Raw genomic sequence first — 21,582 nt, forward strand, 5'->3', positions numbered from 1 at the left:
CGCATGGGATGGAGGGTAAGATTAGACAGAAAGATAGCTAAGAAGTTATTTAATAAAAAGACAGGGCAGATTGCAGGATGAGGTGCAGGGCTCAGTCAGACAAGTGTACTGACCAGCCCCAGTTTGCACACAATCAGCTGTTATTATATCCCTTTTGGCTTGTTCCCCTTCCTCTTCTTGCCCAACGGTGGTCCCTTGCACACTCCCCATGAATTTTGTATAGTCCCATGGTCCCCCTTCAGGTGTCCCAAGCCCTCAGGTTCCTCTTGTTTCCCTGTTCTGACCACTTACAAAGTCCAAGTGGACCTGAACTTCCAGCACTCCAAAGCCGTGCATGGAGCTTTTCAGTGCACTACCTACTATTCACTGGAGACTTTTAGTCTTCGGCATTGTTTCCATTATTCATTCTTAACTGAGCTGGAGGGAGGGGATTCTGCTCTTCTACTCTGCTCCTGTGAGACCCCAGTTCTAGAATCCTCAACATAAGAAGGAGATGGAGCTGTTGGAACGCATCCAGAGGTGGCTACAAAGATGACCGGCGGGCTGGAGCACCTTTCATGCAAGGACAGGATGAGAGAGCTGGGGTTGTTCAGCCTGGAGAAGGCTCCAGGGAGACCTTATACTGACCTTCCAATACCTGAAGGAGCTACAAGAAAGCTGAGGAGGGGCTGTTCACAAATGCTTGGACTGACAGGACAAAGGGGAATGGCTTTAAATTGGAGAGCGGGAAGGTTTAGATTAACTATTAGGAAGAAATTATTCATAATGAGAACAAGTTGCCCAGGGAAATTGTGGCTGCCCCATCCCTGGAGGGGTTCAAGGCCAGGTTGGATGGGCCTTGGGCACCTGATCCAGTAGGAGGTGTCCCTGCCCATGGCAGGGGGTTTAGAACCGAATGATCTTTAAGGTCCGTTCCAACTCAAACCATTCTGTGATTCTAGGGTTCTTTGTGTGTTTTTGTTTGTCACTTCCCTCTCTACTTATTATCCCCTTTCATACAGGAAAGGTGCTTTGCTGAATTACCTTGGTGAAGCAGATAATCTCACCTTCCACATACCCTTACACCTCTGACCACTCAATCAAGAATAGCAAAATTGAATTTGAAAGAAATTATGACGTGTTACAACTGGTGAAGTGCCACAGCAGGGGACGTTTTCAGTAACACTAGTGTATGTTTGTAGTTATAGCTTTGTCTTCTTCACCACAAGTTAAAATGCTGTTGAAACCTTGGTGGTTTGTAAGCAGTTGTCTTCTATGTAAGCAGCTTCAGGGTAAATATTCTTGTGCTTGATAAATAATTATATAATAGGGTGCGTCCCCTACTTCTGCATCACTTAAACCAAATGAAAATTTGGCCTCAGGCTCCGCCAGGGAAGGTTTAGACTGGACATTAGGAAAAAATTTTTCACAGAAAGGGTCATTGGGCACTGGCAGAGGCTGCCCAGGGAGGGGGTTGAGTCACCTTCCCTGGAGGGGTTTAAGGGACGGGTGGACGAGGTGCTGAGGGACATGGTTTAGTGATTGATGGGAATGGTTGGACTCGATGATCCGGTGGGTCTCTTCCAACCTGGTGATTCTATGATTCTATGATCCTAGATTTGTTAGGGGGAAAAAAAAAGTAGGAGGGGCAATCTTTCCTAAAGATTCCTTGTTTCATTTAAAAAAAAAAAAGCACTTTATGACATTGACATCAGTGATGCAAGATTTGGGGAAAAGAGAATGTACTTTTTGAAAAATGTAGTTATAACCAGACAAAATGGGAGGGAGAAGTTAGTTGTTGTCCTTAACATGCAGCAGCTGGAAAGCTGCATGATTAGACATGTTCATTAAGCAAAGCAGGTGTTTTTTTTCCAAGTGCCTATTCTTTATCTTGTCATAGGCTTACCATTGGATGTTTCTGTAGCTCACTTCCAGATTTTGTACCTTCTTATTTAAATAATGAGAAAATGATGAAGATACCTCAGCTGTGGTGGTCACAGGAGGAGCCAGGTGATCAGAAGGGAAGTGGTCTTAAAACCCAGAGAGAGGCACAGGCCACAAGACTCCATGGAAACTTGAGCAGCCTTTTCTATTACCAGGGCCAGCTTGAGCCTCAGCTACCCAGTTCCCTCTCAGAGAGAATGATTTGGATAACACAGGTCTCTGAGAGACCAGGAATTTGCCCTCTTAGGACCAGCAGAAGAGATGAAGCAGAACAAGAATGGGACTTCTGTCCACTTCTCACCTTTGGAAAACTATTGTGATTGGGAAGTGCCAGGAGTACCACATAACTATGGACTGAGAAGCCAAACAGCCCAGAGTTAATTCTATTGTGTTATTGTAGGGGCAGTGAGTAAACTCAAGATTATTTGAAACTACAGATGTGCTAATAACGAATAAAATGAGTGGCATATGATAGGCTTGAAGCCTTCTTTTTTTTCTTAGACCAGATCTGTACATCTAAATGTCTACATATACGTTCCATGTTCAGGTTTAATTTCTTTTTTTTGGCATCAGTCTGAAAATGTAGATTCTGAATAATAAAACTGTTAATTCAATATGGGAAAACTCTCTCCTTTCCTTCCTTCCTTCCTTCCTTCCTTCCTTCCTTCCTTCCTTCCTTCCTTCCTTCCTTCCTTCCTTCCTTCCTTCCTTCCTTCCTTCCTTCCTTCCTTCCTTCCTTCCTTCCTTCCTTCCTCATTTTCATACTCAAACCTTCGAAGAAAGCTCTAGATGTCAAGTGTGTGGATTGTCTATAATGTGGGAAAAACATCCATCTCCTCAAAATTCCTTTCTGTTCTAGTGCTCATTCTGAGGTGAAATTGGAAAGAGCAGCTTGTGCTAGGGCAGTACCTTTCCTCAAGATACAGCATTCTGTTTGTAGGACTCAAACCTGTTCTCAGGTCTATAAAATATTTGTATAGGATATTAATTTCTGAAATATTCAGTTTATAATTTTATCACCAGCCCCACCAGGTAATCGCTTTGTTCATGAGCTACTTGACCACTGAACACGATTTCCCATGTAAAGGCACAATATTGCATTTTTATGCATGGTTCTGTTATAATCAGTGTATAAATGGAAAATTGTTTGAAGTTGCTTGCGTTTAAAGGACGGATACAGGTTCTGGTAGACACATTCTTCATGCACTACACCATGTACAGAAATGCGTTTAGCAATCCACAAAAGGCAATAGTTAATGTAACCACTCAGTCAAGATAAGAAATATGGAAGCTAAAATAAGCAACTTGAGTCACTGTAACAGCAAGAAAAGGCTTGCAGCTCCATGACACACAATGGAAAAGTAGATATAAGACAGCTGCTGCCTTTGTTTTTCAACCTGTTGCAATGTGGCAAACAAGTTCAGTAAACAGTGTTTCTCTTGCCCTGAGACTGACTTTTCCAGTCATAGAAATATTTATAGTATTAAAGGTGAGGCAGCTGCAGATATAGAACCAGGAACAATCAAATGTAGAAAGAGAGGACATGGTTGCTACAGATGTAGAGAAAACTGTATATAGCCAAAAGCAATCTTCCTGGCATGTGTTTCAGGTGTTCTACTGAGAAGGAAAATTCTGCTGTGTATGTTGTTTTCCTCTCTTGCTGAATGAAACTTTAACTGCTGATGTCCAGACGAGGCCACGAAGATGATCAGCAAAATGGAGCACCTCTGCTATGAGGACAGGCTGGAAGAGTCGGGGTTGTTCATCCTGGAGAAAAGAAGGCTCCAAGAAGACCTTAGATCTTCTATAAATATGATTTACTAGTGGACAGTTACGTTTGGTCTTGATGATCTCACAGGTCTTTTCCAACCTGGGGATTCTATGATTCTATGAATATAAATATTGGAAAGGGTCACCACCAAATTGCCCCTAACACACTAAATCAGTGTAACTTAGTGCTAAATATTTTCATGTATTCCTATTTATTTTTATATTTATTTACAGAGTAAATTTACAGAATTTTGGATAGTTAGTCTTTCATGTCATGGCATTCCTATCCAAGATGGTTTGAATTCAGGTTACAAGAATTAATAAGAGAATATCACTATCATGGTCTCATTCAATTTGATTTTTCTGCTACCCAGCCACCATCTTCTGCCTTACTTCATAAGATATTAAACAGAGAGTTGGTACAGCACTTTGTGAAAATCAAATTCATGATGAGAATCCCTCCATAACAGAGTAATACATGAAGTATATGTAATGGAACATCTTCTATATGCAGGTATATATGTTACATCAACTGTTACTGATTTGACAATTCTGTTGAAAAGCTGCAGCCAGAGGCCAGATACACCAGAGAAAAGGGAAAGAATCTCAGCTGGTGTAAATAGTGACAGCTTTATTGCCCATAATAGAGCCATGACAGTTTATTCCAGTGGAGCAACTGACCGTAAGAACCTGAGCCCCTGAATTATTCTGATCTCAGGAGCTTCAAGTCTCTGTGAAAGGAAAATATTATTATTCCTGAAAGATAGTGTCAGATGGATTCAATTTGCTCCAATCAGGCTAAGAGATATGTTACAGCCTCTTTGAAATTAAGGTCATAGGTAGAAAGATTCTGTTGAAAAGACCTTAGGAACAAGATTAGGGTAGAAATAAATTATATTATTTTTACTTGCTTATCAATGACAGATATTTCCTGCAAACAAGCAAGTGCAGGTTTGTGATGTTTTTACTTTATTTAGAGTTTTTTGGGAATGAGGATTTTCTGGGATGAATTGTTCTTAACCTTTCGTCCCCCATATTTTACCTGTCGGTTTGGTTTGTGTTTTTTTTAAAATACATAGTCCATTATTTTGCTGGGAAACTAGTATTGCAATATGACAGTTGTGTCACTTTTTATTTGACTGCAGAGCAATAACACGTTTGCTTCTCTGATTCCTCTGATATTTTCACTGTTTTCTATGACTTGATGAATTATTTAGCCAGGTCTCTTCTTTGCTCAAAAAAAATGTATTGCATTGATTCTTGATGTTTTGTTATTGGTTAATCCAAATAGTCCTTCTTATCTCTTTATCAACAACTATAGTTGCAAAAATCTACCTTGCTCTTGATGGTACTTCCATTTATTATTGCTCTTTACAATGGTTTTCTGTGGGCTGTGTCTTGCAGGAGCCTCAACACGTGAGTTGGACAGCACAGTGCAAGGAATAACGGTGTTGGAGAACGCTAAGGAGAGAAGATCAAGACAGTATAACATGATTTTTTTTTTTGCTGCAAAATCTTAACAAGTATTGTGTGTTTAGAAAGCTTAAATCAGCAAAGAACTTCCTCAAATCAAAATGCAATCTTATCTGAACCATTCTAAGCCTCTACACACAATACTTCTCAGCTCTGCATTGCTCACTAAAAGCAAGTGATTTACCTTTATATTGTAGAATAATGTGATGGTTTGGGTTAGAAAGGACATTAAAGATCATTTAGTTCCAATTTCCCTGCCATGGGCAGGGACACCTTCCACTGGATCAGGCTGCTCGAAGCTTCATCCAGCTTGGCCTTGAACACCTCCAGGGATGGGGCAGCCACAGCTTCCCTGGGCAACCTGGGCCAGGGCCTCCCCACCCTCACAGGAAAACATTTATTCCAAATATCTCATCTAAATCTTCCACTCATCAGCTTAAAAACTGTTACCCATTGTCCTATCCCTGCACTCCCTGACAGAATCCTTCCTCATCTTTCCTGTAGGCTCCCTTTAAGTGCTGGAAGGTCTCTATAAGGTCTCACCACAGACTTTTCCTCCCCAGGCTTAAAAAAAAACAACTCCTTCAGCCTGTCCTCATACTGGAGGTGCTTCAGCCCTCAGATCATCTTCGTGGCCTTTCTCTGAACTCAGTCCAGAATGGTTGGACTCGATGATCCGGTGGGTCTCTTCCAACCTGGTTATTCTATGATTCTATGATTCTCCTGTGCTGAGGACTCCAGAACTGAACATAACGCTAAGGTCTCACAAGAGCAGAGTAGAGGGGGAGAATCCCCTCCCTTGACGTGCTGGTCACACTGCTTTTGATGAAGCCAAGGATACAGTCGACTTTCTAGGCCCCAAGTGCACATTTCCAACTCATGCTGAGCTTCTTGCCCACCAGCACCACCAAGTCCCTCTCTTCGGGGCTGCTCTCAATCCATTCTCTGCCCAGCTTGTAACTGTGCTTGGGATTGTCCTGCAGGACCTTGCACAGATGCCATCCTGCAGCCTCTGCTGCGAGCATCTTGCCATGTCAACCCTAAACAACACTTTTCTTTTTTTATAGTGTTTTTCACTATGTTAATAAATGCTAGAGATTGAAAAGATCTTTACTTTCTACCATGTTACTTGATCATGATTGCTCAATTGATCAGTATTTTGGAACATTTTTCTCTTTTGTTTTCTTTTCTTCTTCTTTAGTGTTTTTTAGCCTCTCATTCTTATATGAAGGAATGTGTTCTGTGGAACCTCTGGAAGTTTTTGTGGACAAATCACACCTGTTTTATACACCAGGCAAAGGACACCATGGAACTATTTTATCACTTTAGGTATCTTAGCAGGCTCTCCAGGTCACTCCCTGCTTTGCCCACATCTTACAGTCTCAGTTACATTATCAGTAAAAGGGATCATACCCATCACAAAAATAATTTCATGAAACAAGAAATGTCTAGAGAAGGAAGTTTCTTCTTCCTGATATTGGTTCTGAACTACCAGAACAAGAGTTGTTGAGATGTCATAGAGCATGCATAGGTCTTTTGAATGCCTTCATACAGAAGATAAAAGAACAATGAATTGCACTCTGAAATAGTTTTGTCTCTGATTCGCTACAGACCTGTCTCCTAAAGTGCTACCCTTAATGACATACAGTGACAAGATACTGTGTTCCACACTCAACTTTGCTTCAGAGCTGCTTCTGAACGTCATACTACTGTTTTGCGCATGCAGATTTCCCTCTGAACATGTGATAGGCCAGGCTGGTTTTCCAGTGCCTCAGTTTACTAGAATTTTACACCATGTTAGCACAGGTTGCTAAGCCCTCATTTCAGCTAGCACAATGTTAATCATGAGTGGCTTATCAGTGTAGATAGCAGAGATGCAAACCTAGCATGAAGCAGCCAGTTGAGGGTGAATGTTGTGGTAGCTATGGGGTTAATCAAAGTCAGCTCTCATCTTGATAGTAAATTCCACTCATTCCTGTTGACATTGATTTAAAAAATGTGATAATTAACATAGCTCCCTTTTTTTTTTTTTTGCTGTAACCTACTTTTCTAATGAAAAGGCTTCCAAAGAGAAGCTGGAAGCTGTGACAAAGAGTTCTTAGGGAATTGGCCACTGGATTAAAATTCACCTTTATGTAAATAAGCCAGATCCTGGGAGAACTACATTTTATATCTGAGCGTTTTACTTTTTTTACCAGTGCTTTGTCAAAAGTCTAGTTTATTTAGATGGCGAGGAGCTTTCTGTTTTGACTGACTTAGCTGAGACTACTTATGTCTGTGACAGGTATGCTGCTGTGAGACAGAAGAGAAACTGTCAGCCAAATGTATAGTCAGGATGAGAGAAAGTATCTGTATTCCATTTTGTTCTCCATGATGGGCTTAAGGGGGCAAAATCCTTCATGTCCAAGCCCTGCCTTCTCCCTACATCTGACACGTGTGCCATTTTACTGAACAGATAACAGAAAATATGCTTCTTCTGGCACCATTTGTTGCACCACGGGCACAGTGCTCTTTTTGAGAGCAAGAGAAATGACTGTGTGGACATGTGCTGCTAGGAAAATGACTTTCAATCAAAGTCAAGAAGATGTACCAATTCTGGGAGCATTTCATGAGCTACTTCTATTTGGAGTCAGGGTTGTGAACCAATACAACTGGAATGTTATACAATATTGTGTTTATGCAATATTACACATGGCCCAACCAATTCTTTTAATGTGGCACCTACGTTTGTCCCCAGCCCACATGGGCACAGCCTATAGTCCCACCACAGGGACTTTGGCCACCACACAAATCTAAATTTGGCCTTTTCTCAGAGTAGACCATCCCTACTGTAGGGAAGATGAATCTGCACTGTATATATCCATGTGTCTGGGATCAGATAGGAAAGTTTATCTGAACTATGTTTCCATGATCAGGCTGCCCAAGGCACATCCAACCTGGCCTTGAACCCCTCCAGGGACAGGGCAGCCACAGCTTCCCTGGGCAACCTCAGCCAGGGTCTCACCACCTCCATCGTGAAGAATTTCTTCCTAATGTCTAATCTAAATCTTCCCCCCTTCAGTTTAAAGCCATTCACCCTCATCTTATCACTCCATGCCCTTGGTAAAAGCCCCCCTCCAGCTTTCTTGTTGCCCCTTCAGATACTGGCAGGTCTCTATACTCTTCTCAGAAACGTCTCTTCTCCAGGCTGAACAACCCCAACTCTCTCAGCCTGTCCTCATATGGGAGATGCTCCTGCCCTCTGATCATCTTTGCAGCCTCCTCTGGACCCATTCCAGCAGCATCTGACCTGTAAGACTCAGGTTGGGATTGTTTTATTGTTTGCTTGGATTTTTAAAATAATCTTTGGTAATACAAAGTGAAGAAGTGATACAAACTTAAAAAAGAAGAATAAAAATAGCATGAAAAGTTTTAGTAAATTCATATATAAAAAAATCAAAATAAAAAAAATCCATTATGCATTTATATAATAACAGCCACAATGCTTCCCACTGTGTTTATTCAGTTGGCTCCTTTTTGTAATTATTTGGCTGTTTCTAGGAAGGACCCATGAGAAGGAGGAAAAAAGCTCCCCTTAGGTCATTATTTTTCAGATTAGTAAAGTCCCAGCATTCCTTGGTGTCATTGCCAGCATTTTTATTAAGTCAACCCGTTACTTTCACCATTAAAACACTTCTTAGTGGATATGGGTAATAGAGACTGACTTAGCGGGGATGACTAAATGGATGGAAGGAATTCAAAGGGAGCTTGAATAACCGCTACACAGATAGCATTTACACATACGTGCTTTAGAAGTCTGACTGAAATCCTACATCCAGGTGAATAATAAATAAAAGCATTTGTTCTTTTCGTGGTTGCTGCTGGCTCTGTTTTATTATTTTCATGCTGGACGGCTAAAAAGTAGAAAGTGTGGCAGCAGGACATCATTGTGATAAGAGAACATCTGAAGTTTTACAGCTTTAGGTAGGTATCCGTAAGTTTCTTCCTTGTCCAATTGAAGGTTCACCCTTCTGGTATCTGCTAAAATTTGGATGAAAGTTTCATGCAAACAGGCTCTCAGGATTTCTGTACAATATTTTGTGCTCTCACTCAAGGCTGAATAGGCACAGAGAGCAGTAAAGCACAATAAAAACAAGGGGGAGTGTAAAAATAGCTATATAAACTCAATACCTGAAATGGAAATTATCTAATGTTAAAAATAATAAACAGCATCGAAGTGCCTTCCTTCTGCCCTTTGTCCTCCAGAAATCTTTGGAACCCCTTTTGTCTTCATCCCTTGTCTCACCCTTCTTTTGCTTTCCAGTGCTCCATAATGTATGTTTCCTTTGACCTTTATTTGTAAAGCTAGGCCAATATTTTTAATCAGGTGTTTACAGTCAGGCGCCTAAATCTATATTAAGTATCTAAATCAGGCTTGCATTTTAAATGAGCCAAGCATCAAGTCAATAATGGTTGTGGCCTCGCTCACTCGTACTGAAAAACAGCTGAGGTCTTTTTTCTCCAGTACCTGAAGGGGCTAAAGAGAGCTGGGGTGGGACTTTTTACAAAGGCATGGAGGGATGGGATGAGGGAGATGGCTTTAAATTGGATTTAGACTAGACATAAGAAGGAATTTCTTGACAATGAGAGTGGTGAGTCCCTGATCCAGGTTGCCCAGGGAAGCTGTGGCTGCCCCATCCCTGGAAGTGTTCACACTACAATAAACACTACAAGAAAGATTTTGAGGTCCTGTTGTGCATCAGGAGAAGGGGAATGGATCTATTGAAGGGCCTGGAGAGCAAGGGTTATGAGGAGTGGCTGAGGGACCTGGGATTGTTTAGCCTGGAGAAGAGGAGGCTGAGGGGAGTCCTTATCACTGTCTACAACTGCCTGAAAGGAGCTTGAAGTGAGGTGGGTGTTGGTCTCTTCTCCCAGGTGACAGGGGACAGGACAAGAGGGAACGGCCTCAAGTTGTGCCAGGGGAGGTTCAGATTGGACATCTGGAAGAATTTCTTCACTGAGAGGGTTATCGGGCATTGGCAGAAGCTGCCCAGGGAGGTGGTTGAGTTCCCATCCCTGGAGGTGTTTAAAAGATGGGTAAATGAGTTGCTTAGGAATATGGTTTAGAAGTGGACAGATACAATTGGACTTGATGATCTCAAAGGTCTTCTCCAACCAAGCAATTCTATGACTCTATGAAGATACTGTTGACATGCCGTACCTTCAGCATACGAAGACTGGAGCATTCGCAGCTGACCCAGATGTTAGAAGATAACTCTACATTTCACAGAATCATAGAATCACTAGATTGGAAAAGACCTCCAGGATCATTGAGTCCAACCGTTCCTGTCAACCACTAAACCATGTCCTGGAGTACCTCATCCACCTGTCTTTTAAATCCCTCCAGGGAAGGTGACTCAACCGCCTCCCTGGGCAGCCTCTGCCACTGCCCAATGACCCTTTCTGTGAATTTTTTTTCTGATGTCCAGCCTGAACCTCCCCTCGCACAGCGTGAAGCCATTGCCCCTTGTCCTGTCCCCTGTCACTTGGGAGAAGAGCCCAGCTCCCTCCTCTCCACAACCTCCTTTCAGGTAGTTGTAGAGAGCTATGAGGTCTCCCCTCAGCCTCCTCCAGGCTAAACACCCCAGCTCTCTCAGCTGTTCCTCACAAGGCCTGTTCTCCAGCCCCTTCACCAGCCTTGCTGCTCTTCTAAGACATGTGCATTTCAAGACGTTTGCTCATTTTGTGGTTATTCTTCCTGCCACGGAGCTACTTGAAACCTTATAAGCTTGTTGTGCTCACTGTATGATAAAAACCTGGCTGTAGAAATGCATATTAGTGGATGGGTATCCTGCTTCTGCTGAGAATGCTCGTTCATCTCTTGGATGTGATCCTCAGACTACCTGTCTCCCAGCTGTCAGTGAGTGATGCGGGCAGAGCTTGCAGGGTTGGATGCGTTGGCTACAGGGATGTCTGGAGGAGCTGGGAAGCAACCAGATGACTGACAGCGACTCAGGCTAGACGCAGCGTGGAGGGGGTAGGTACAGAAAATGAGCTAATCCTATAGAGGGAGTTAAAGGCGATTTTGAGGGAGGTAGAAAGCATCTGAGGGATTTGCTTCAGAGAGAATTTAAGGTTACTGCTGCATCTTTCTGCCACTCAAGGAGCCTGAGAGCTAAGCAGCAACAGCAGTCTTATCAGTTATGCCAGAGCAATGAAGCTGATATGGTTCCACTAGTGTAATAACCTATGTAAACAATGTTATTCCTAAATTAATATCCCCCTTTTTTTTTTCAGTTTAGCTTAAATATTGCGTAAAGCTGAACTGGGGTTTGTGAGGATTTATTTTGTTTGTTTGGTTTTTTTTCAAAAGGAAAAAAGAAAGAAACATTTGTGCCCATATCATAAACCACACAGGAATTTAATTTTCTATAGCTAAAGCTGTTTAATTCAGCTCTTGCAGTGTCTTAGTGTACATGTGCATGTGCACAGCTCCGAGTGCACTGATTTTCCTTGCAATAAGGTTAATATTAGCTAGAAATGGAGACCTGCTGGAGATAAACAGCAGCAAAACCAATTGCAGATGATCTTCGCTAAAAGCGAGAGCTACACTCTCTGTTTATACCAAAAAGACAGCTTGGACAGCTAATATATCATGCAAATGGTGGACCAGAATCATTTAGACATAAATACTGTGTGGGCTGTAAGGAAGGAGTGAATCTTTCTGCATTCAGCTCTGCGTTTGTGTGTGTGTGTGTGTGCGTCTCGCTCCCCCTCCACCCGCTCCTCTCCCTCTGTCTCTCTCAGACAGGCAAACAGAGCAGCTTCTTCCTTTGTGTTGCCAGTCAGGTCCTCCCTCTGCAGTCTTACCCAGGAAGAAGATTTATAATAGCTGCATGCAATGCCAGTGTCTCAAAGAGACAGTATCACACCATGTGGAGGATTTTCATACGGGGTTTATCTTTGCTCCATTGAATTGGAAAGGTACATTTTATTTTTTTTTTTTAAATCTTAATTATTTTAAACACTTAATTCCTGTGACTTTTATCTCCTGCTAAACTCTGACCCCCAAATACTAGCATCTTTAAACCACAAGCTGTTGCCACAGTACTGTAATGGCTGTGATGTCTTAATTGAAAACATGGGGAAGAAAGGAATTCAAAAGTATAATTAGGGAATGTTTCAATGTGAAGCTGTGAGTGCTGTTCTGTAAGAAGGGCATCTGATATTTCTGACGTGCTGTATCAGAGATTCAAGCTAGAAAATGAAAATATAGCACACATGCAATGCAACTGTACCATATGTTAAGAAATGTGCACCTTATAAACAGCAGGCTAATTAGCTAGAGAAAACAGTGATGACTGAACGATGATGCTAGAAATAAAAAAGATAATGAAATCTCAAGGCAGACTTGTGTAGGAGATCCACCTGGCAGCAACTTGCCAGGTTTATCAAATTAAATGAAATCAAAGGGAAAATTGTAGGTGGGAAATAATGAACTTAACAGCACTCCTTCCCTTTGTTTTAAGCTCTCAGTTCTCTGCTTCTTACCTCCCTGACTAGTAGCGTGTATTAAAATTAACAATGGATGAAGCATTAGAGAACCCCAAAAGCTTAGAAACTTTCCCTAGGCCTGTGCAAAACCTCAGTAATAATATAACAAAGGACAGTTTCTTGGGATAACTCTCTTCCCATTCAGTAGCAGGAATAGAAAATTAAAATTCACTTCCTTTTGGCATTTCACCTCTGAGCTTCCCTGTTTCCTTAAAATGAAGGCACAAAGTTGAATTCTTTGATTTCCAGAAATCCCTAAAAGGGCTGACCCACGTCATTGTCTGGGTTCGATATCAGTAGCAATTTCCCTCTGCAGAGGAAGCTGCAATCTGAAAATATAGAGTCTTGATGACAAGTATGGAGCTGTTGGAGCGGGTCCAGAGGAGGCTACAAAGATGATCCGAGGGCTGGAGCATCTCCCATATGTGACCAGGCTGAGAGTTGGGGTTGTTCAGCCTGGAGAAGAGAAGGCTGCAGGAGATCTTATAATCACCTTCCAGTACCTGAAGGGGATACAAGGAAGCTGGAGAGGGGCTGTTTAGAAAGGCTTGGAGTGACAGGACAAGGGGCAATGGGTATAAACTGGAGAGGGGCAGATTTAGACTAGACATAAGGAGGAATTTCTTCACCATCAGAGTGATGAGGCCCTGGCACAAGTTGACCAGAGAAACTGTAGCTGCCCCATCCCTGGAGGTGTTCAAGGCCAGGTTGGATGGGCCATGGAAAGCCTGATCCTGTGGGAAGTGTCCCTATGCCCATGGCAGGGGGGTTGGAGCTGAATGATCTTTAAGGTCCCTTCCGACTCAAATTATTCTATTATTCTATGATTCTAAGTTGGGAATAAAAGCAGTTGCACTAAGATATAAAACATCAGACAGGTGGCCAGGGCAGAGGAGCCTGTATCTGATCCTTCTGGCTCAAATACATGCACTAAATGACAACTAGTTGTTTCCTTCTTCTACCTTGTTTTCCCTCATCCCACCTAAACGAGTTTCTTGTAATCTGCCCCAGAACCTCTCTTTGCATGGGTAAATGAACTCTAGAAGAGCATTCACTGTGTTCACTCCTGTTGGTTTTCAGCGGCAGGATGTCCCAGACGTGCTTACTCTTCGAGTTGGAGAACCACAACTAAGATCTACTTCCACTCTTCACTCAAGCCTGAAATACATTATCTGGTTTCCCTCCAATGGTCATATACCCACCAAGAACCACTCCCCTTACATCATTCTTGAGCTTTCCTTGCTTCCAGTATTTTTTTTTTTTTTGCTCCTCCTTCTCACCAGAGCTTTGTCCTCCAACTTCTACAGTTGATCCATTGGTCATTTGCGTTGATGGAGCCTGCAAATGGGCTGACATAAAAGATTCCCATCCCAGTGGCCTGTTAAGTTGATAACTGACAGCTATTTAATTTGTAACACTAACAATATTGGTTCTAATGTGCTAGGAGCACTATGTTTACCCAGATTGAAGGAATATTAGCAAAGGTCCCACGGCATTGGGAAACTCAGTCTGCTCTATTGCTACTGTACAATTGCTTTTTGGTGTTAAAAGAAGCTTAGAGCTGATCAACAGAAAGGTTTCTACAAGAATGAGCCTACAGAAATTGTTTGTAGCTTTGTGCTCTGCTTTTTAGTATATGACATAGCTTTATCCGAACAATTGGCACGAAGTCCTTTCTGCAAATTACCCTTATCCAACAGACACATCTATGCACAACATTTACATATGAAATGGAACCTACATGTTTCTTAAGTCAATACATACATCATTATAGTTACATGTAAATTTTGATCTAGAAAATGGTATCTGTAAATCTGTTTTTCCTGATCTCTGGTCCATTGAGGCTTAAACTGCCTACAAATGTCACAGCTTTGGGGGACAAGATTCTGTCTCACTGAAATCTATGCAGAAAAGGTGATTGTACATAGCAACTTACTTGAGAAGAACCAAACATTGCAAACTATGAGATGGGGCAGAGGCTAAACAAAAGGCTTCAGTGTGCATGTAGCTGTGCAAGTACAGAGACCCTATGCCTATGTGTGCATTCGCATTAAGCATTTATAGTTATAATGCTATGTAAACACAGAATCATAGAATCATAGAATCACCAGGTTGGAAAAGGCCCAACGGATCATCGAGTCCAACCATTCCTATCAAACACTAACCCATGTCCCTCAGCGCCTCGTCCACCCGTCCCTTAAACCCCTCCAGGGAAGGTGACTCAAGCCCCTCCCTGGGCAGCCGCTGCCAGTGCCCAATGACCCTTTCTGTGAAAATTTTTTTTCCTAATATTCAGCCTAAACCTCCCCTGGCAGACCTTGAGGCCATTCCCTCTCATCCTGTCCCCTGTCACTTGGGAGAAGAGCCCAGCTCCCTCCTCTCTACAACCTCCTTTCAGGTAGTTGCAGAGAGCAATGAGGTCTCCCCTCAGCCTCCTCTTCTCCAGGCTAAACACCCCCAGCTCTCTCAGCTGTTCCTCATAAGGCCTGTTCTCCAGCCCCTTCACCAGCTTCGTTGCTCTTCTCTGGACTCGCTCCAGAGCCTCAACATCCTTCTTGTGGTGAGGGGCCCAGAATTGAACACAGGATTCGAGGAGCGGTCTCACCAGTGCTGAGTCCAGAGGGAGAAGAACCTCCCTGGCCCTGCTGGTCACGCCGTGTCTGATCCAAGCCAAGATGCCATTGGCCTTCTTGGCCACCTGGGCACACTGCTGGCTCATGTTCAGTCGCTGTCAACCAACACCCCCAGGTCCCTCTCCTCCAGGCAGCTTTCTAGACAGACTTCTCCTAGTCTGTAGCCCTGCACAGGGTTGTTGTGCCCCAAGTGAAGGACCCGGCATTTGGCCTTGTTAAACCTCATGCCATTGGACTCAGCCCAGCGGTCCAGCCTGTTCAGACCCCTAAGCTTAAAGCCCAGCTCTAGAGCACTGGTTTTCTGCATTGCCTGACTGCTAACAGACTTCATTTTGCTCAGTTTGGCTGGTGTTAACTAGAACCCTACAAGACAACGCCCAAGCATGGAAATAGCCAGAAACCATTGCCAATACCCAGCATCACTCTTGATGGTTTCTCCAAAACCATCTCTGAAAGTTTTGCACCCTGACAACGCTCCTCCATCCCCCACTGCCACACACTACTGCACGCTGCGCATTCTCTCCATTCGATACTAGAAACAACCTCGTGCTAAAAAGCTGCAATATGACCCTCATATTATTTCAGACACTTTGTCCCCTTGAGGGGACATTCAAGGCCAAGTGTTATATAGTACGTCTGCAGCCACTCTTTGCCATTTAGCCTCAGGGCCAGAGAATGGCCCTTAGCCCTATTTTATGTAGTGACATATATAGCCAGCAAGACCTTCTGAGTGAAAATTAGGGAACACTGAATGAGTGCAGTGTTGAACCAGGAGAAAGAAGGAAAACTAAGACAAATGGCATGTGTCTCATGTATTTGTCAGCAAGGTTGAAAAAAAAAAGGCACAGACCACACAAGAAACAAATGTTTGTTTCCCTTTGTGCCTTAGAGCATCAAAATATCTCAGTGGGCTCAACTGAGTTTTTCTACAGACTTGTCACAGCACAACAAAATTCTTACTCTCCGGAGAAATCACAAACAGGCAGCTAATGCTCAGTTGAATAGGTGAATATTCGTGTTGATGAGCAGAAGAGTAGTCACGGAGCCAAAACAATGAACTTGCACTGTAGTTTATGTTGTTGAATGAAACTATACAAGTTCTTTCTTTCCATATCAGAGCTGAAGCTTGTATTCAAAAAAGGAAAGAAAGCAAACAAGCAAAGAAAACACCCCACATTAAAACTCTTCATGCAAGAACCTGTGATTCAGGTATTATATTTAAATAGGTTTGGCTATAAGGACATAGGTGATGCCAATAACCCACATTATATAGGATAGGGATATTTTTAGCCAGGTTTAGTCTCAAACAGAGGATGTGAGCAGCATTTTGCACCAACAACAGAAACACTAGGGATGCATGTCGTTCTTGAAATTCTGCATACAAATAAAATCTCTACTAACTTGAGATTTTTGGAAGGTTGGAATTACAGAATCACAGAATAACCAGGTTGGAAGAGACCCACCGGATCACCGAGTCCAACCGTTCCTACCAAACACTAAACCATATCCCTCAGCACCTCGTCCACCCGTGCCTTAAACACCTCCAGGGAAGGTGACTCAACCCCCTCCCTGGGCAGCCTGTTCCAGTGCCCAATGACCCTTTCTGTAAAGAATTTTTTCCTAACGTCTAGCCTAAACCTCCCCTGTCGGAGCTTGAGGCCATTCCCTCTTGTCCTGTCCCCTGTCACTTGGGAGAAGAGGCCAGCACCCTCCTCTCTACAACGTCCTTTCAGGTAGTTGTAGAGAGCAATGAGGTCACCCCTCAGCCTCCTCTTCTCCAGGCTAAACAACCCCAGCTCTCTCAGCCGCTCCTCATAAGGCCTGTTCTCCAGCCCTTTCACCAGCTTTGTTGCTCTTCTCTGTACTCTCTCCAGAGCCTCAACATCCTTCTTGTGGTGAGGGGCCCAGAACTGAACACAGTATTCGAGGAGCGGTCTCACCAGTGCCGAGTACAGAGGGAGGATAACCTCCCTGGACCTGCTGGTCACGCCGTTTCTGATACAAGCCAAGATGCCATTGGCCTTCTTGGCCACCTGGGCACACTGCTGGCTCATGTTCAGTCGCTGTCAACCAACACCCCCAGGTCCCTCTCCTCCAGGCAGCTTTCTAGACAGACTTCTCCTAGTCTGTAGCTGCACAGGGTTGTTGTGCCCCAAGTGCAGGACCCGGCATTTGGCCTTGTTAAACCTCATGCCATTGGACTCTGCCCAGCGGTCCAGCCTGTTCAGATCCCTTTGCAGAGCCTCCCGACCCTCCAGCAGATCGACACTTCCACCCAGCTTAGTGTCATCCGCAAACTTGCTAAGGGTGCATTCGATGCCTTCATCCAGGTCATTGATGAAGACATTGAACAGGGCTGGACCCAGCACTGAGCCCTGGGGAACCCCACTTGTCACTGGCCTCCAGCTGGATTTCACACCATTTCCCACCACTCTCTGGGCCCGGCCATCCAACCAGTTTTCCACCCAGGAGAGTGTGCGCCTGTCCAGCCCAGAGGCTGACAGTTTCTCAAGCAGAACGCTGTGAGAAACTGTGTCAAAGGCTTTGCTGAAGTCCAGGAAGATCCATCCACAGCCTTTCCCTCATCCAGTAGCCGGGTCACTTTGTCATAGAAGGCGATCAGGTTAGTCTGGCAAGACCTGCCTTTTGTGAACCCATGTTGACTGGGCCTGATCACCCGGTTCTCTTGCATGTGCTTCATGATAGCACTCAAGATCACCTGTTCCATGACTTTCCCTGGCACTGAGGTCAGACTGACAGGCCTGTAGTTTCCTGGGTCCTCCCTGCGGCCCTTTTTGTAGATGGGCACAACATCAGCCAGCCTCCAGTCCAGTGGGACTTCCCCAGTCCTCCAGGACTGTTGGAAGATGATGGAAAGGGGTTTGGCCAGCACATCCGCCAGCTCCTTCAGTACCCTAGGGTGAATCCCGTCCGGCCCCATAGACTTGTGACTGTCCAGTCGGGCTAGCAAGGCTCTGACCACCTCCTCTTGGATCATGGGAGCCTCATTTTGCTCCTCTAGCTCCTGGGTTTGTACACAGGCGGAACGACCCTCCTTACGACTAAAGACTGAGGCAAAGAAGGCATTAAGTACCTCAGCCTTTTCCTCATCCCCTGTTACTGTTGTCCCTTCTGTGTCCAATAGGGACTGTATGGTCTCCCTAGTCCGCCTTTTATTATTTATATATTTGTAGAAAGATTTTTTGTTATCTTTCACTGACTTGGCCAATCCAATTTCTAGCTGAGCCTTAGCCCTTCTGATTTTTTCCCTACACAATCTCACTTCCCTCCTGTAGTCCACCCAAGAGGCCTGTCCCTTCTTCCAGAGGCCACAAACATTTCTTTTCTTCTTGATATCCCTCAAGATCTCTCTATTCAACCAAGCTGGCTTTCTCCCCTGCCGGCTTTTTTTCCGGACCACGGGGATGGCTTTCTCCTGAGCTGCTAGGACCACCCCTTTGAAGAGCTCCCAGCCCTCCTGGGCTCCCTTGCCCTTGAGTACTGTCTCCCATGAGACTTCACCAACCAGCCTGCTGAAGAGATCAAAGTCTGCCCTCTGGAAATTTAATGTTACCGTCTTGCTAACCACTCTCTTCACTTCACCTAGAACAGAAAATTTTATAATCTCATGGATTAGAGGATCTGGTGGGAATTAGATGATCTTTAAGGTCCCTCCCAACTCAAACCATTCTACCATTCTTAGATACGTGTGACAAGGAATGCTGCAGTCGTTGCCAATATGGTTTGTAAAAGAAATAAAGTTGACCAATAGGAAGCTAGCAGCCCACCAAGCTAAATTTGTCAAGCCCAGCAAGCATTTAGCTAATCCCATTCAACAACACTGTGCTAGTGATGACTGATGTAGACACACTGTTAAAAATGTTAGGTGATGGCCAAAAGACAAAGTATGTATGTCATGGAAATTAATATGTTCTTGAGGACAAGCCAGTCTATGATTCTGTGATTCAACTGCAGGCTAAATATCCCTATAAGTTAACTAGCAGTGGTATATAAAACAAGTAATCAGCAATCATCTGAGATTTCTGCAAGATTTAATAACACAAAGTAAACCCTCTCCTCTGAACGATTCATGAGAAATAAAATGTTCTAAAAAATTCTAATCAATTTTTGAAAGTACATTTGATAGGTAAATTCTGTTAAAATAGCATCTATATCCACAAAAGTATTAAACTTAAAGTAAGATTCAACTTCAAACTGGATTGTTTGAAGTATTTATACAACAACTGGCACGCTGTTTATGTATTTCGTAATAAATTACTGGAGGCTACAAGAACAGGCTCTGCACAAGGTTTCTAGAACATCAAGTCTAGAACAAGGTTTCTAGAACATCAAGCAAGACCAAGCAAGAAGATCCTTTCCAGACTGTCCAAAAGCAGGTTATTCACTATTGTTTACCATATTGAAAAAAAAAAAACTCAAACTCACAGTTGCAGAAAACTATATCCAAGGGAAAAATAGTGTCCTAGATACTTACTTACTTGCTTTTGGCAAGCAGTAAAACATGTGATAAAGAAGGAGAAAAGCCAATGATCATTCTTTAAAATACACCAAGGAGGTGCTGTAGTGACTTCATTCTAAAATAGTATTCAAAAAGGCAGTGAGAAGCTCTTTATACTTTATTATTAAAATGAATACATAAGAGATACTGAAATGTGCCAGCTTAGTGTACCAGCTTGCAAGAAGGTCATCCAGCCCGTAAGAAGGGGATTACAGGCCTAAACCTTAGACTAACTGTCATAAGCTCCTGACTTAGCCAGGGGAAACTCAGATATTTAACAGATTTGCAGTAAAATTAATTGAGAAAGTAGTATAGAGGCTATTGGTGTAAGGTAGGATGTATAAAGGGAAAATGAATATGTACTATTGTTTCATTTTCTTTTGGGTTCTGTGAGTAGATTAGTGTAACATACACATAACCATGTATTTAGCTATGGTGACAAATATTGCCTAACAGAGGAGTATTTCATAGTTAACACAGCCTCTCTCCCAAATGCTAAGGATTATAAAGAAAGACACATTGGCTAAAGAATTCAGCTTCCCTAATTTTGCAGGAAGAAGGGAACTGCAAAAATGTGTTCATGATCCAGGATCTTCCAAGGGCAGACTGGCTACCTAATCAATGGAATGACTAATCAATAAGGGTAAACACTTAACTAAGACTCTTGTTCTCTCGATCACACTGTTGTTCTGTTATACAAGCTCTCTGCCTTTAGAGCTGGTCAGTAATGTTTCTTTTGAAGCCAAAAGGTTCTCAGTCGATAATTAAAGGTGAGGTATAACAATAGACTTCAAACACATGAAAAGTTAACACAAAGAGGAAAGGAGCAATTTGTTCTTGGTATCGTCAGTAGATTAGGCTGATAAGAAATGGACTTAAATTACAGCAACGTTAGGCATTAGGAAATGAATTTCGGTGCTAAGAGTAGAGAGACCCTGGAAAATAAAGGCATAGGAGACTGTAAAGTCTCCCTCACTGGAGATTTTTTTGTACAAACATCCATCAGGAATGATATAAGCGTAGTTGAGTTTGCATTGGAGATGGGAGATGGAAAAAATGGCCTCTTGAGGTCCCTTCTGGGCCTGTGATTCTGTTATTCAGAGTCTGATTCAAAGAGCAGCAGCCTTTAATGTGTTTCAAAAGGAATTACATCTCATTCAGATGTTTATGAAATACTGAAATCAAACAGGAGACTCAATAAAACCTGAAAACTGGATTGACTGCACTAAATTAATCTCCCAAGTAATTCTTTGACCTCTATATTTCTTCTCTTCGTTTATTCTTGCCATTGTGCTCAAGAAAACTACAACCTGATAACAAATGCACGGATAGGTGGCAGCAACTCAAACTCATCCAGCTGCGTTCGTGCTTGACCTGCCCCTTCTTAAGCAGTTTCGTCTCGTTTTTTACCACTCGCTAAGCCAATTGACTACTCTTTAGACACAAGTATGTGACAAGCTTAAAGCTGACTAACTTTTTAATCATACAGAAAGTCAGTGTACAACAGAAACTTACCTATTTATGGTAGCAATGGGGGTTTTTGTACAACTGTTGGCCCAGTCTCCGAACAGCGCTTGTACTTGACACACAGCATATTGTATCTGAAAGCTGGAATTTGAACAGATTGTATCAAGTAATGAAATATTTGGGAACTGGACATTTCCTAAAAAAAAAAAGATTCACTACTACTTTCTTCCTGGCCTCAAGTAAGACATAATCTCTTTCCTCCTG

Source organism: Phaenicophaeus curvirostris, chromosome 2 (assembly GCF_032191515.1).
Source record: "Phaenicophaeus curvirostris isolate KB17595 chromosome 2, BPBGC_Pcur_1.0, whole genome shotgun sequence".
Taxonomy (NCBI): domain Eukaryota; kingdom Metazoa; phylum Chordata; class Aves; order Cuculiformes; family Cuculidae; genus Phaenicophaeus; species Phaenicophaeus curvirostris.